The following is a 17,739-nucleotide window of genomic DNA, read 5'->3' as shown; positions in this document are numbered from 1 at the left end:
TTATACCTGCTACATCACAGTAGAACTGCTATAGCTATGTGTTATGCACACTCAAAAAAGAGCAAGCCTGCTTGATTTCAGTTGCAAATTATTTTTTTCCTGAATTTCATGTTAATGATGTTATTATTTGTGTGGGGCTGTTAGAAACTAATGAGGAAGGACAAAGCATCTCAGTCTTAGAGGACTCCAGGATGCTAATGTGTCTACCTCCCACTGAATCACCATTTGCTAGGGTTTGAATGGGACCTCTCTAAAATTTAGGTGCTGCCAAATAGTGGCTTTAAGCTGTGTGGCCTTTAAGAAATGATTAAACCAGGGAGCTACTCAGCAATTGATTAGTTTAAGGTCATCATAAAAAGAGTTCATCTGGTTAGCTTGCTCTCTGGACCTTCAGCCTTCCACCAGCTGATCATGCAATACGAGGGCCTACGTCAGAGGTGATCTTGAGCTTCCTAACCTCTAGAATGGTAAGAGAAAAAAATTCTATTTTTTTTATTATAAATTATTTTATCTCAGGTAGTCTGTTATAGCCGTATAAAATAACCATTTTTCTTGGTGACTCTATTATAATAACCTGAAAATCCTTCAAACAACCAATACCTGGACCTCATCCCTCAGCTTTTCTCATGAAATTAGTCACATGGGGAAGGGGGGAATTGGACATTTTTGAGAGTTGCTAGGTATGGTTAGGAATTGGAAAAGCATGTAGGACTGCTGGGTGCTGGAGACCTCAGCTGAATGCTCTGGACTTGAGTAATTATATCCTGTTCTACTCACTGAGCATGGAAAGGTGTCTTTGCTGTGCTTGAGCCTCTGATCTCAGAAGTTATTCAGTGTTCCATCAGCAGGTGGCCATATGTTATTCTGCTCATTGCTTTTGGGTTTCTTTAGTTGAATTTAGAAATAACCAGCTCTCTGTGTTTCCCTAAGCCACCAACCCCTAACTCTAGAAATCAAAATTCAGGGATCATAAAAACCAAGTGCTATGTGAAGGAACCCATCAGCATTAAGTGGATGTGATTGTAACTGTCCTGCCTCTATCTTCCCTGGCCTACTGGGCTTCTGTATGATTACACTCTGGGTCATATTAGATACAAATAAGAGATAAAAACCTTTTTAATAGCATAAGTGGCAGTAGATCAGAAAGGATCATGGGTTATGGGAAGCTCTATTTCTGGTGCTTAATAATTGCATTGGGGACCTGGCCCCATAGCCTAGGGGGTAAGGGAGCTAGATCCTACACAGTCAATTGCAGTTTGGATCCTGATCTTGAAATCATGAGAGCCTGCTAGGCATGCTCCAGATCCCAGCAGGATAAAGAAATGGAGAAGGGTTTGCAGCATGAGCATGAACCTCTGGGAGTGTTTTCTACCACTCCTCTTTCCATCTTGCTGTTTCTTGATCTTTCTCTAAGTTCATGCACCCTCTGGCAGTTAAAAAAAAAAAAAAAAAAAGAACTCTGTTGGGAAAGCATCATGGGAAATGTGAGGGCAAACAGGGAGAAAAATCTTATGGAAGTTTCCAATTTCCAATGACTTTCTGCTTGGAATGCAAAATACAACTGTGGATGGGTGGGAGGGGCTGGCAAACTTTTGCTCACCCTTTCAATACTCTGACTCCTTAGTGCAGACTGTTTTTTGTCAATCCTGACTCCTCTCTTCAGCTGAGTTAGGCAGTGTTTCCTCTCTTCTTTATCCCAAGCTTTTGGTTGCGCCTTTTAGACAGTGTTATACTTAACACCACTTCTTTCTCTTCCTTCAGTCAAGTCCTCTCAGGCAGGAATCAGCTCACTTCTTTTTCTTTGTTTTCTTTTCTTCTTTCTTTTCTTTGTTTTCTTTCTCTTTCTTCCTTCCTTTCTTTCTTCTTTTTATTTGACTTTGTATAGCTCTAGTAGTTGTATTCATAATTTTTTTTCTTTTACATAATTGAAAAGAGCTTTCTGCTGTCTCCTTCATCTTCATTTAAATGGTCAAAGCATTTCCTCTAAGTTAAAATACTTTCTCCAAGGTAAAGTTCAAATGAGAAGATATTTGTGGAAGGCAGTTGCACTAGAGAAAGAGGCTCATGCTGACGATCTCTTCCATGGTTCTGAAGTCTGAGGGATCAGCAGCGCTGAGGAGCTATGGGGAGAAAAGTGGTGCCAAGCTTTGTCACTTTACAGACCTCAACGACTCTTGAAAAATCTAAAATATGGACCCCTTTGAGATGGAAAGATGGACTAAAATAGGGCAAAGAAATAAAATCCCTCACCATTATGCCTGGAGACAGAGGAGACAGCTCTCTCAGTGCCTGACAGTTAGTGGATAAGAGGTAAAGATTTATTGGATGAACTTGTCTGACACCACCTAAAAAGGCATCAGTTCACGAAGATTTGAAGTAGCTTTTAATATGCAGCTGGCTCCATTTCTGTTGCCTTCCTAGCATGACAGAGACACTATCAAGTTGAGACGATTCATTAGTCATTATCAGAACAGTTTTATTGGGATGACTATTACGATGTATTTAACTTCTTGAATCTCCGTAGCATTTTATTGCTGATTATTGTTCCACTAATCTACTCAACAGTGATGGAGTTGTATTCAGTGTTAGCAAGAGCAATCTATTCAGGTAGCTGCATGTCCAATGAGCCTCTGGTTAAAATTCTTGCAGAGACCCTCCCAGATTATATTAGGAGGGTACTGATAGAGATCACACAGATTTTCCTCTGACATTTTTACTAGACAAGTATCATAGATGTCTGGGTTTACAATTGTTGAAAAAAAGTTGCCAGTTAGGGTATAATTAAGATGTACTTCAGGGGATCAGCATCCAGGAAATTACTGAATTTTTTAGAAAAGAAAAAAAAGATGACTGACAGGTCACTAGGACTTTCATGTTTGTATACAAACCCTTGGACCCAATTATTTAACTGGATGTTCTTTTTGTTTTGAACTCTTTGAGAGAATGCTCTAAATTATTCTGATCTAAGATATATTAATATATAGAGAAGAAAGGCAGATATCTATAAACTAAATATGGTTTTAAGCCAAGGGTTTGGGTCATTGCCAAGTATTACCTATGCCATTCTATGAATTTTTGACCTATATGATAACTTAGCGAGGTATTTTCAGATATTTTTTAGCAGCAGCAGAAACATTTTGATGGAATAAGAGCTGATATTGGATCCCAGTAAATAATACACAAAAGAACTGTCTCAATTGAATCTTGACATTGCTCTCCCCATGCTCCCACTTTGGAACTCCCTTGTCTCTACATACCACTCCAGCAGGAGCACCTTTCTGGGAGTCTTAGGCTATGCACAGTTTGAAAACCATTCTATAGAGTAAAGGTTAGAGAAGAGAACAGACATCTTCTCCCTGAAAAGACAATGGTCATTTCCTCCACCCCTGAAGTCTATTTCAGTAGCAGTGGTAATGGCTGATAAATCAGCCCAACTGAAAAACTTTTCATTTGTTTAATCTTTAATTTTGATGCTAAAGGAGATCTTCAGGGAATGTATCACCAGTTATTGTAAAAGAATCCCAGTAGACAAAGGGTAGAAAGTGTCGATGTGGTTATCAGAACTTGTTATTAGCCTGATATGCAAGAACAGTTTGATATACCCAAAATAGAAGACACAGCATAGTAACCACTCTGTCAGGAAACATCTTTGCTAGGTTTTTTAAAAGTCTATTTCTTTCATGAAAGAGATGGAGAAGTACAGAGAGAGAGAGAGAGAGAGAGAGAGATATGAAGAGATACAGAGAGGAATAGGGGTACTCCTGACAGGTTCTCTCTACAGCCTCCCAGACAGCTAGGACCACAGATGTGCATGGGCACATCTAGCATGTTCAGGTCAACCTGCTACACAACCCTGGACCTCTAATGTGGCTCCAGTATGTACCACCATGCTGGGCCTCTGCTAGTATTTTTTTTTTTTTTTTAGAGGAATCTATTTATACCAACCTCTAAGTATTTTGCACATAGGAGTTATTTAATAAATAGTTGAGGTTTATATTAAGAATAATTTATATAATATATATAGATATTTTCCACTATAGGGCGCGTGCACTTGCCAGACAGACAGAGAGAGACAGAGAGACAGAAAGCGAGAAATCACCCCCCCCAGGAGAGATGGTCACGCCGCAATCCCTTCTCCATTCTCCTCTCGGGATCTTGGGCACGCACGCACACGTGCCTGGCATGAGTTCTAAGCCACTGGGTCCGGGACGTGAACCACGGTCGACTACGTGGGAATCCAGCGACATAGCCATTACGCTAACTGCTGGTTCCCAAGAATAATTTATACAATATTTTAAGTTTCAACTTTTGAGGCAGATATTATATACAGTTCTATTTTCTTTTGAAACTTAGCAGAGTAGTCACATTTTGGGAATTCGTGTAGCGGGAAAGGTACTGAGTGAGAAGTCTCAAGGTCTTGGCTGCAGTCTTGCCTTGACACAGATGAGTTGGTATGACATCAAAGCCTTGAGGCAGAGTTATTTGCCCAATTTCCTTATCTATAAAATGAGGAGGTTCAGCTCAGTGATCTAGGGTCCCTTTGAACTGGAACATTCCACAAGCAGCCGTGATCTATGCTGTTGTCGATGGTGCTACTCCCTGTAATACACTGGGGCAAACCCAACTGGAGACACCACCCTGTGATTTGTGCTCCTCCACTCCCCTGATCACTGGATTCTTTTTTCAGCTATACCAGCCTAAATTGTGCTTTGCAAACCCTTTCCTCACGTGAAATATTATTTGGTACAAAAACCAGTTTTAGTGCTCTGTCTGACTCTCATAAAAACATCTATTGTTCTGTTTTTAGGCTTCACAATTAACAACTGCATTCTTTTCAAACATCCTATGGTTGAATTCTGCACATCAGAATGAATTATTGACTCCCTTTGCTAGTTGAAAATCTATATTTTTATGGCACCATTTATATCTTAAAAATACACATTATTATAATAAATAAAAATAATCAATTTGGCACTTTTTTTACACCATAATTATCTTTTAAAAATACCTAGTTAGAATGCAGCATTTTAATCCATAGTTTTTACCTTAGACATAGTCACTATTTTGTCTTTAAATCTTCCTGACTCAGAACTTCCTGTCATGTGCCTGCATTTCTCTCCAATATCATATCTATTTACTTGTGTCTAATTTCTTTATGCTTAAGTGTCACTTCTCTGTCTTAAACTCTTCAAAGGTACACATTGGTCCAATTGTAGGCACCCAGTGTACAGGTTTTGATGCATGGTATGAATATTTTTATAATTTTTTTGGAGAGTTTTTTGTTTTTGTTTTGCTACGAGGCATGCCAGAGAGACCAGAGACAGAAAGTGAGAAATGACCTCTCGGGTATAGGCACTCTGCAATCCCTTCTCCTCCATTCTCCTCTTGGGATTGGAGGATTCTCCTCCAAACTCTACTCAAAATACCTGCTGGGTGTTTGAAGCTACTGGGTCTGGGACTCAAACCATAGTCATTGGTCGTGTGGGAGTACAACAACGTAAGCATTGTACCTTCTGCTGCCCCTTATGAATAAATCTTAATCACGAAGATTTCCTTTAGGGGCTGTACGCAAATTTTGGTGTCAACTAAACAATGTCTCCAAAGATGCTGGTTAAAATACATATTAAGGGACCAGCAGTTAGCGTAATGGCTATGTCGCTGGACTCCCATGTAGTCGACTGCAGTTCGCATTCCTGACCTGGTGGCTTGGAACTCATGCCGGGCCCGTGTGCGTGCACAAGATCCCGAGAGGAGAATGGAGGAGAAGGGATTGCGGCGTGACCATCCCCCCCTGAGGGGTGATTTTTCGCTTTCTATCTCTCTGTCTCTCTCTGTCTGTCTGGGAAGCGCACATGCCCTATAGCAAAAACCTCTCCAAAAAAAGAAAAAAAAAAAACATATTAAAAGCTTGTTCCTCAAAGATTCTGATTCAGTGGGGAATCAGCAGTTAGCACAATGGCTATGTCGCTGGACTCCCACATAGTCAACCGCGGTTCGCGTCCCAGACCCGGTGGCTTAAAACTCACGCCAGGCACGTGTGCATGCGTGCCCAGGATCCCGAGAGGAGAATGGAGGAGAAGGGATTATGGCGTGACCATCCCCCCTGGTGGGTGATTTCTCGCTTTCTGTCTCTGTCTCTTTTGCCCAATAGTGAAAACCTCTCAAAAGAAAAAAAAAAAAAGATTCTGATTCAGTGGATCTGGGGTGTGTTCCTGGAACCTACATTTCTACTGACAACCTCATTGATTCTGATACAAGAGGGTACCCTACCATAGGTGGTATTTAATAGCTCCTCAGGTAGGAATGTGGTGACATGTGGCCAGGACCCAATACTGTATATTCTACAGATGACTCAGTTTTTTTCCTTTTTTTCCTCTGGACTCACAGATTGAACTCATGGTTGTGAGGCCAGAAAGTTGTTTTCTTTTGAAATTGCTTGAGGGTGTGTGCAATTGTTAGAGAAGGACAGAGAGGAAGAGAGAGGAAGGAGTCACCCACCAAAGGGGTATAGTCACATTGAAATCTCCATTTTTCCATCTGGTTGGAATTTGGGTCATACATATATACATGCAACCAGTATTCAAGCTGATGGGGCTGGAATTCAAACTATAATTGATTATGTGGAGTTCAGCTCCCTTACCCAGTAGGCCACTGGGCCAGTCTGGGGCCAGACATTTTTTTAGCCTTCATTGAAACAGCATTACTTCTTCTGGAAGACTTCTCTTTTTCTAGGTGATTTCTTCTCTTTTCTTTTCTTTTTGAAAATTATTAATTTATTTTTATTTTTATTTATTTTATATAATCGATCACAATGTATCACTTAACTTGTAAAGTGAATTTGCCCAACATGGATCCACTGCACACTAGTCCAGTTGAGGATATCATCAACAGGAAACAATACATTTTTATATCCCATGAATATCTTGTCTCTATTTTTCTTCTTAATTTTTTCCCTCACACTCTCTGCCTTCTCCCACACTTTTCCTACACTATCTCCAGTGTCCATAACCATTTTCCATGCTTCTATGTCCTGTAATCTTTCCATTTCTTCCATAGAGTGCGGATAGTTGGTATATGTTAAGTGGAGACCTACAATGTCTCTGTTTCATAGCCCGACTTACTTCACTCAGCAATAAATCTTCCATATTTGTCCACTTTCTATCAAATGCCAGGGTTTTGTTTTGTATTGCTAAATAGTATTCCTTATTTTTCAAACCATTCATCTGTTTGTGGACATTTGGGTTTGTATCATGCCTTAGCAATTGTAGTAATGCTGAAATGAATATAGATGTTCAAGTGGTTTTCTGACTGAGATTCTTGTGTCCTTTGAGAAGATACCCAGGAGTGGAATTGCTGGGTCATACGGTAGTTCTATGTGAAGGTATTTGAGGAATCTTTATATCATTATCCATAGTGGCTGGACCAATCTATATTCCCACCAACATTATAGGAGAGTTCCCCTTTCACCATAACCCTGCCAACACTTAACATTTTTTGTTTTTTAATCTTTATCATTCTGACTGGGGTTTGGTGGTATCTTTGAGCAATTTTTTATATGCTTTTTGTCTGTTTGCTTGTTTTTCTTAGAGAGATGTTTGTTCAGCTCATATTTCCATCTTTTAATTGGATTGATCATTTTTTTTTCCAGGTAAGGCATTTGAATTCCCTGTGTATTCTGGTTATCAGTCCCTTACCTGAAGCATAGTTTACAAAAATATTCTCCCATTCTGAGGGTTGTCAATTCACACTATTTACTGTGTCTTTTGCTGTGTAGAAGCTTCTTAATCTGATGTAATCCCACTTGTCTATTTTTGGGATTATTGCCAGTGCATCGGGGGCCTTATTTAAGAAGTCTTTGTCTACCCCAGTGTCTCACACAGTTCCCCCAGTTTTTTTTTTTATCAGGAATCTCATTGTTTGAGGTCTTAGGCTTAGATCTTTGATCCACTTTGAGTTTTTTTGTTAATGGTGAGAGATAGGGGTCCATGGATATCCAGGTTTTTTTAGCACTATTTGCTTAAAAAGTCTTCCTTTTCCACTGGGTTGACTAATATTCTTTGTCAAAGATCAGTTGGCAGGGAACCAGCAGTTAGCGTACTGGCTATGTCTCTGGTCTCCCATGTAGTCGACCATGGTTCGCATCCCAAACCCAGTGGCTTAAACCTCACGCCGGGCGTGTGTGCGTGCGTGCCCAAAATCCCAAGAGGAGAATGGAGGAGAAGGGATTGCGGTGTGACCATCCCCCCTGGGGGGTGATTTCTCGCTTTCTGTCTCTCTGTCTCTCTCTGTCTGGTGAGCGCACGCACCCTATAACAAAAAAACCTCTCCAAAAAAAAAAAAAAAAGATCAGTTGGCTATACATCTTAAAGTTTATTTCTGAGGTCTCTTGTCTGTTCCATTAGCTCACATGCCTGTTTTTGTGCCAGTACCATGCTGCTTTAATTAACACAGCTTTGTAATATATTTTGGGTCAGGGAGTGAGATGTCTTTTATTACCCTCTTATTTGCAGGGTTGCTTTGGCAATATGGGGTCTTTTATGATTCCAGACAGATTCTATGATTACCTTTTCTAAATGTGTGAAGAATGTCTCTGGTAATTGGTTAGGAATATATTAATTATGTAGATTAATTTGGGTAGACTTGCTGTTTGATTATATTAACTCTTCCAATCCAGGAATTTGGGATGTCCTCCTACTTTTTTATGTCATTTTCTATTTATTTATTTTTTTAGATTTTCATAGCTTCCCTTGTAGAGGTCTTTGATTTCTTTGGTTAAATTTATTCCTAGGTATCTTATACTTTTTGTAGTTATGGGAAATAGGATTACTTTCTTCAGTTCTACCTCAGTCTGTTTGTTGTCAGTATATAGAAATGCTATAGATTTTTGTATGTTAATTTTGTATCCTGCTACTTTACTGTATTCATTTATTACTTCCAGAAGTTTTTTTCATGATGCCCTTGGATCTTCTATGCATGTAATCCTGTCATGTGCAAATAGAGATAATTTCACCTCTTCTTTCCTTATTTGAATGTCTTTCATTTTATTAACATTTTTTTTTTTTATTGCATTGGCTAAGCCTTCCAGAACTACACTGAGAAGATGTGGAGAAACTGAGCAGCTTTGTCTTTTACCAGTTTTTAGTAGAAAAGCTTTCAGCTTTTCCTATTCAGTATGATGTTAGCTATGTGGCCATGTTGTTTTTCATACATGGCTTTTATTGTGTTCTGAAATGTCCCTTCTATGCCAACTTTGCTGAGAGTCAATCCTGAAGGAATGTTGTATTTTTTCTAATGCTTTTTTCTACATTGATTGATATTATCATATGGTTTTACATTTCTTTCTTTCTGTTAATTTGGTATATTGCATTTATGGTTTAGTGTGTGTTGAACCACCCTTGCATCCCTGGAATAAAGCCTATCTGGTCATGAGGTATATATATATTTTAATATGTTGTTGGATATGATTTGCTAGTATCTTGTTGAGAATTTTTGCATCTATATTCATCAGAGATATTGGTCTGTAGTTTTTCTTATTATTATGCCTTTGTCTGTTTTGGAAATGATGGTAGTGGACAGTTCATTAAATAAATTTGGGAGGGTTCCTTCCTTTTGAATCTTTAAAAATAACTTGAGTAGAATGGGGGGTTATTTTTTCATTGAAAGTTTTATAGAATTTAGTAGTGAAACCATCAGGACCTGGGCTTTTCTTTGTTGGGAGGTTATTTATTGCTGATTCAATCTCATTGCTTGTTATGGGTTTATTCAGGCTTTCTATATCCTCCTGATTCAATCTTGCTATGAATTTCCATCTTATGACTGCTTTTGCTGTGTCCCATAGATTATGTTATCTTGTGTACTTGTTATCATTGATTTCCATTAATCTTTTGAGTTAAGTCTTAATTTCTTCAGTAGTTGTGAGGCCTTTCAAGAGTAGGTTGTTTAGTTTCCATATGTTTTATTATTTTAAAGGGTTTCTTTTGAAATCAATATCAAGTTTAATTTCATTATGGCTGGAAAAGATCTTTGTTATGGTTTGTATGCCTTTGAATCTGTAAAGATCTGTTTTGTGTTCTATCATGTCATTCTTCACAAAGGTTTCATGTGTTTATGAGAAAAATGTATATATTGTGGTTTTTTGGTGGAAGGTTCTATAAATGTCTGCCCAGTCCATTTGACTTATTATATTGTTTAAATCCTGTATCTCTTCACTTGTTTTTTGTCTAGATACTCTGTCTAGAGGAGATAATGAGAAAATTGTTGTAAGACCTTCAACAATTAGTGTGTTACAGTCTATCTCTCCTTTTAGAGCTATCAGTCTTTCCTTCACATATTTGGGTGCTCCTGTGTTGGGTGCATAAATATTTAGAAGTGTTCTATCTTCTTGATGAATTAGTTCTTTTAATCCTACAAAATGCCCTTCTTTGTCTCTTACAGTTTTTGTCTTAAAGTTTATTTTGTCTGAAATTATTGTAACTCTAGCCCTTTAATGGTTTCAGTTTGCATGGAATACCTTATCCTAGCCCATCACTTTTAGTCAATATATGTCTCTATCCATAAGGTGTGTGTCTTATAGGCAACAGATAAAGAGTTCTATTTTTTGTTCTGTCCAGTCAGTCTGTGTCTCTTGATTGGGAAATTTAATCCATTAACATTCAATGTTATTATTGATATTTCTGAACTTGACCCTGATATTATGTTAGCCATTTTCTTGTTTGTTTTTATTCTCTTGTTTGTATCTATCTCTCTTTAGTTTTTCAGATATATCACTCCCTTTAGAACTTCTTGAGGAGATGGTCTGGTGTTGGTAAATTCTTTTAGATTTTGTTTATTAGAGAATATTTATGTATTTTCTTCTCATTTGAAGGTTAATCTTGCTAGGTATAGTAGTCTTGGCTGAAACTGTTGTTTAAACACTTCAAGTACATCTTCCCATTCTTTCGTTGCTTACATTGTTTATGCTGAGAGAACTGATGTTAGCCTAATGGGATAAACTTTATAAGTAGCTTGACATTGATTTTTTATCATTCTGGCTATGATGTACCATGGAGAGGACCTTCTTGGATTGATTCTATCTGGGGTCCTTTGTATTTCTAGATTTGGATGTTTGTTTATTCTCTAGGTTTGGGAAGTTACTTGCAAGTATTTTATGGAATAGACTTTCTATGCCCTTGTCCAGTTCTTCACCTTCTGAAATACCTATTATTTGACTAGTTGGGTGTTGCATAGTATATAGTATTTCGCATATGCTGTCCTCATTTTTTAAAAATTATTTTTTAATTATTTTTGATGGTTTTGTGTAGGTCAAAGGTTTTGTCTTCTTGCTTAGAGATTCTGTCTTCTGTGAGGTCCAATCTACTCTTAATATTTTTAAGGGAGGTCTTGATTTTCTGTATTACTGTCTTCATATCTAGGTGTTCTGATTATTTATTTATTTATTTATTTATTTATTTATTTATTTATTTATTTATTTATTTATTTATTATTGTATTTAGCTCCTCCTTCAAATCCTGAAAGGAATTTTTCATTTCTGTCACCATGAATATTCTGAACTCTATTTCTGACATTCTCTCAAATTTCTTTGTGTTGTCCATGGTTAAAGAAGAGTTGCTCTTTTCCATTGAAGAAGAGGTAGTTCTTTGTTTTCCCATACTCTTTGTGTCTCTGCACTGGTTTCAAGTCATCTGGTGGGTTATACACTACTTCTTGGTTTTCTGTTGTCAATTCTATAGTGTCAGAGGGAAAGAAGAGCTCTACTTCTCAGATGTGTTCTTAGTATAGGCCCTGTCTTCCAGTCAGACTGTTTGTATATAGCCATCTTTAGGTATTGATTATTTTCTCAATCTCTTGAGACCAGGTATACCTGGGGCTACCCTGGAGATTTTCAGATGGGAAGAGGAAAAAGGAGTTGTGCGGCATGGTTCAGAAAACTATGAAACCTCAGACTTGGCCTGGGATGAGTTGGGAGGCAGGAAGAAGCCTTGGAGCAATCTCCTGTCTCTACTTCCCTCATCAACTGCTGCTCCTCCCTGGTAGCAGCAACACAGGCTCCAGGGAAAAGGGCGGTGGATTAATGGACCTGGGATGAGTTAGGAGGCAGGAAGAAGCCCAGAGCAGTCTCCTATGTCTGCTTCCCTCACCAACTGCTGTGCCTCCCTCCATTTCTAGGTGAGTTCTATGTATGTTGAAATTTGGGAACTATTTCCAAAAGGGAATATCACAATTAGATAGAAACCTTTAAAAAATGTTCCTAACTGAATGCCCATAGTAAAGGAATATCCAGATTTTAGTGTTTGGATTTAGGAAAGCAAAAGCCTAAGCAGGAAAACGATACAAGGATAAATAAATGAGATACTGTGAGAAAAGCAGATATGTATAATATTCAATAAATAATATATCCCAAATATAATAAATGCTTCTAAGGGCTTCGTGCATTGAGTAGTTATTTCATCCTCTGAGAATTAATACCTAATGTCCTTCAGGGGCAGGTGCTTAGAAGCACTCTTATTAGACTTCTGTACTGAAACTTCTTACCTCTAAGGAAGTTCAAGTGACCCTTCTAGACAGTATTTATTCAATTGCAGCCCCAGTCCATTTATGGAGTCTCCTGAAAGTTTGAGTTAAAGAACTATATAGATTTTTAGGTTCCACTTCAAACACATTGGAATATGGGAGTTAAAGTTTGTGAATTGAATCTGCATTTTTATAAATCTCTTCAGTTGATGCCTTTGCATGATGAAGATGGGATGGCAGCTTTGTGATGCTGTTATAATGTAGGACACCGTACTACTTCTCTGAAACAAAAGCAGAAACCAAACTTCTGAGGAATGGTGGGGAGGAAGTTCCTCATATGTTAGAGATTTACAAAGACTAAGACTTAGAACACTTTTGGCTCAGCTCAGCCTCTAACTGGCTGCATGCACCTAGGCAAAATGTCTGAATGTGGGGTTGATATAATGATTCTTAGAATTAGGAGCTCATTCTGTCCTGAAAAGTGCTGAGCATGTTTCTGTGTTCAAAAACATGGCAGCTCTATACTGTCAACCAATCTTAGCTAATCTGACTATTCAGCAATATGCAGATCCATTTGTTAAATTTTTTAAAAAAAAGTTCTTATATGTGTATTCCCTCTACATTTTTTCCCTCCATGACACCCTCCACAGGTGGTATTTTATATTAAAAATAACTTCAGACAAAATTCTGCTAAACCTTCCAATTCTGACTAGCAAAAAGACAATAAAATAGTCACATTACCTGTTGTTGTAAGCACAGAATAGTCCTTATTTCCGGACTTTTGGCATTTCTGATGCCTCATCTTAAACGAGAGGCTTTCTATCAGTGGATACACCACCATTCTGGTGACCAAGTACTAATGTCCTATTTGGGTAAGATGAAGTTCTTCTGTGAAATGAGAGGGACCTAGGACCACATAATTATAGATTGCCCCAAGGTGTTAGGATACCTGGCTTGCCAATTTTATTCATGTGGTTCAAGAAAGTTTGGTAAAGCCTTAACAATGTCTGTAGCTCATGATATATACTGAACTCTATTTATTTACATTTATTTCAACAGAGAAAAATTATTTCTAACAATTCCTTATGCTAGTTAATAAGACAAATGGTGTTGATTTTGATGACCATATTAAAAGCTCTTACCAAAATAAGGGCATTTCAAATATTGACCAGATGCTCTTAGACATCACATAGTCTATTCTGAGCAATTTCAAAGTAGATTACACAGGGTCCATATAAAAGTACATGACCATTACATGACCAGTAAGCATTGGCCTCACTGCTTAGAAGCACCTTAGCAATCCAAGTAATGTCTCAAATCAAGGTGGAATAGTAATGAATTTTAGGTCTTATGCATTTTAGATACATTTAAAATCTAAAAGGGAAATACTGTACTTGTTGAAAAACACTGTGGAAACTCTGGGAGACATTGGGGTAGGCAATGACTTCTTAAATAAGATTGCCAAAGTAGAGGCAATAATCCCCAAAATAGACAAGTATCAGATTAAGAAATTTCTGCACAGCAAAAGATAAAGTAGTGTGAATTGACAACCATTGGAGTGAGAGAATGTTTTTGTAAACTATGCCTCAGATAAGGGACTGTTAACCAGAATACACAGGAAACTCAAGTGGCTTATCAAAAAAAAAAAATATTAACTCGGGAACCAGCGGTTAGCGTAATGGCTATGTCGCTGGACTCCCACGTAGTCGACCGTGGTTCACGTCCCGGACCCAGTGGCTTAAAACTCACACCGGGTGCGTGTGCGTGCGTGCCCAAGATCCCGAGAAGAGAATGGAGGAGAAGGGATTGCGGCGTGACCATCCCCCCTGGGGGGTGATTTCTCGCTTTCTGTCTCTATGTCTCTGTCTGTCTGGCGAGCGCACGCGCCCTACAGTGAAAATCTCTCAAAAAAAAATTAACTCAATTAAAAGATGGAAAAAGGAGCTTAATAAACAACTCTCGAAGGAGACGTACGAACAGACAAAAAGCACATGAAAAAATGCTCCATATCCCTCACCATAAGGGAGATGCTAACCAAAACTACAATGAGATATCACCTAACGCCAGTCTAAATGGCAAAGATTAAAAAACAATAAATGATAAATGCTGGCAGGGATGTGGTTAAAGGGGAATGCTTTTACACTGCTGGTGGGAATATAAATTGGTCTAGCCACTTTGGAGAACAATATGGAGGTTACTTAAAGATCTACAAATAGAACTTCCATATGATCCAGCAATTCCACTCCTGGGTGGAAAGAGAATGCCCAGTAAGGAAAGTGCTTGCACATATATGTTTATTGCAGATTTATTCATGATTGCTAAGACCTGGAACCAACCCAAATGTCCATGAACAGATGAATGAATTGAAAATGTGTGGCACATATACTCTTTTTTTTTTTTTTTTTTTTTTGCTACAGGGCACGTGTGCTCGCCAGACAGGGAGAGACAGAGAGATAGAAAGCGAGAAATCACCCCCCAGGGGAGATGACCACGCTGCAATCCCTTCTCCATTCTTCTCTCGGGATCTTGGGCACATACGCACACGCACCCAGTGTGAGTTTTAAGCCACTGGATCCGGGACGCGAACCTTAGTTGACTACGTGGGAGTCTAGCGACATAGCCATTACGCTAACTGTTGTCCCTGGCACATATACTCTATAGAATACTACTCAGCCATAAAGAGCAAGACACTGGCATTTGATAGAATGTGGACGAATATGGAAGATTTACTGCTGAGTGAAGCAAGTCAGGTTATGAAAGAGAGATATCATATGTCTCCATTTAACATATACTGACTGTCCACACTCTATGATGGAAACTGAGAGATTAGAGGACATAGAAACATTAAAAATGGTATAGACTCTGGAGAAAATGTGGAAAGAGGGTGGGAGAAGTGGAAGAGTATAAGGAAAGAAATTAAGGAAGAAAATAGAGGCAAGACATCAATGGGACACAGAAATGGGTTATTATTTATTGATGATAATGTGTTTTGTATCCTCAACTGGACTGGTGTGAGATGTATTCATGTTGGATAAATTCAACTTACAAGCCTAGTGATGTATAGTGATTAAATGTATAAAATAAAATTTTAAAAAAGCTTAGTTTTAGTTCCATTACACTTTCCACCTTTCTCTACTCCCACAAGGGGGCAGCATTAGCTCCAAATGAGAACCAATATTTAAAACTCTAATCCTAGTGTCTCTTCCAGTCACTTGTGTTTTCTAAGAAGGATTCAGTTACCCATTATATTAAACTGAGTCGGTGCCAAGTCGGGCTTGGAGCTATTTACTAGTTGGGATTCAAAAGAGCAAATCTGTCCTAAGTGGAAAGTTCTGGGAGCTAGGAGTGGGTAGGGGCTGAGAAGATGAGAGAGGGGTGATGGGGAAGTGCCATCAGCAATTAAATTGCTAAGACAGTTTATCTGGGGTGGCAAAACAAGGTAAAATCTCAGACATTTGGATGACAGAAAGGACTTGAAGAACAATGAAATGGGATTTGGGATTGTACTTTGGTTGTGTGTTTCTTAACTGTCTTACATGTTTTGACACTGAGACTGGAGGAGCAAAAATTCAGTGAAGGCACGAAATTAACTACAGAGGTGACTTTGGGAATGTGAATCTCCTGGGGATTTATACAAATATTAGTAAAGGCAAAGAACCCTCTATAGTATGAGGACTGATGATTTGAGCAAATCTTATTTACAGTTCCAGTAGCATGGTGACCCCATCCTCAGGCTAACACTACTGATTTATTTCAACAAATATTTCCAGAAGATCTATTTACTCAGCTAGGTATTGTAGGGAGATAAAATATTTCTATTTAAGTGATTTATTTGTCAACAATCATTGTCTTTTAAGAAACTTAACTGTCCAATTCAGAATGTTTGGGGAGGGATGAACCTAAAGCTGTAGTTGGCAGCTTTCACTGAAATTGAAATCACTGGGGTTATTTAAAGCTCTTAGAAGGCACAAAAACATGTATGCTCTTAACTCGACATTATTAGTGTCTACATTTTTCTTTCTCAAGTTCCAGTAGGAACTCAAAGGAACCTGAATGCCCCTTATTTCTCTTGTTCTTCAGGGCTGCACATTTGTAACAAGGCAATGGGAGTTCACTCTACATATCAGTACCACAAGAAGTTCTCTAATTTCTTGTTATAGTTATAGATAACCATAACTATAGTTATCCAGAGCTCAGGTGGTCTACATGCTTCATATTGCCCCCTTATGTTCACAACCAGCATTACAGCCCATTGCATTAATGTTGTCTTTTGAAATGTATTGTGTGGGATTTGACATACACGTTCTGTTCTAACAATGAAGTCAGTTTCTTAAAGTTGGTTTCCAGAGAAACTAACAAAAGAATATAAATAACAGGAGGACATTGCCTAAACCAATTCAAGTCAATCTTGCTATCAACTCTGGAATAAAGATATTAATGATGTTTGAGTCTATCTAATTTTATATAATGAGCTGACAGTCATTTTTCCATCATTTCTGTTCAGGCCTTAGGACCAAGGACAACTCTATTGAAATATTGATTCTTTTTTTTTTTTCTTCCTTTTCTCTCAGTTTTATTTTTGGATCTTGTAATCAAATGAGTCATTCCTGGAATGTTCAGTTGTTTTATAGCTGTGGCACTCCAGGAAAGTAGGGCAGCTCACCTGCCCCATTCCACAGCTGACTCTGGCTGAGAAAGTTCCCAGCTTCTGTGTCTATAATAAAAAGACTACAAAAGTAAAATAAATCACTTTCTACCTCCATTTCTCTGCACATTAAAAGCTGATCACCTGTAGTCACAATCCTGGCTTTGAATTGGGTTGTAGCATCTGATCTGATGGCACGAAGTGAGATCAATATCTGTCACTGTTAAAAGTCAATGGAACATAAATTAGGAAGAGAATATTTTCTAACTTTGGCCCCAAGCAGTGACTGGTTGGGTGCAAGCCATACTTTTGGTCAATAAAAAAAAGAGAAAGCAACTTTATTTAACAGCAGGGTAGACCATACTAGGATTATATTCTATGCTAAAACGACTTCTCTTTATTGATCTCCAAATAATGAATTGAAGCATGATGATCCTCTCTAAAGTTATTCAAAAGTTTACTATGAAAACGTTATCAAAAAGTTTCTCTCTGTGGCTAAAGAGGAATGTGAAAGAAACGTAGGCATCAGTGCTTTCTGACTATGAGCATTTCGAACACATAAAATGATGTCAACCAGCAGCAAC

At 38.2% G+C, this 17,739-nt stretch overlaps 1 long non-coding RNA gene across 1 annotated transcript in view; it reads left to right on the top strand.

The window, feature by feature from the left end:
* The first annotated feature begins 369 nt into the window (after window positions 1–369).
* Window positions 370–17,739, top strand: part of LOC114007285 (uncharacterized) — a 70,142-nt gene continuing 52,772 nt past the window's right edge. Inside the window, exon 1 of the long non-coding RNA XR_003548916.1 lies at window positions 370–467. This is a non-coding gene — a long non-coding RNA (uncharacterized LOC114007285). The remainder of the gene's footprint in view (window positions 468–17,739) is intronic.

The sequence above is a fragment of the Tupaia chinensis genome, unplaced genomic scaffold (genome assembly GCF_000334495.1).
Source record: "Tupaia chinensis unplaced genomic scaffold, TupChi_1.0 Scaffold000147_1, whole genome shotgun sequence".
Lineage (NCBI taxonomy): Eukaryota > Metazoa > Chordata > Mammalia > Scandentia > Tupaiidae > Tupaia > Tupaia belangeri.
The sequence above is the reverse complement of the archived record's forward strand: the minus strand, read 5'-3'. Positions and strand labels throughout refer to the sequence as shown.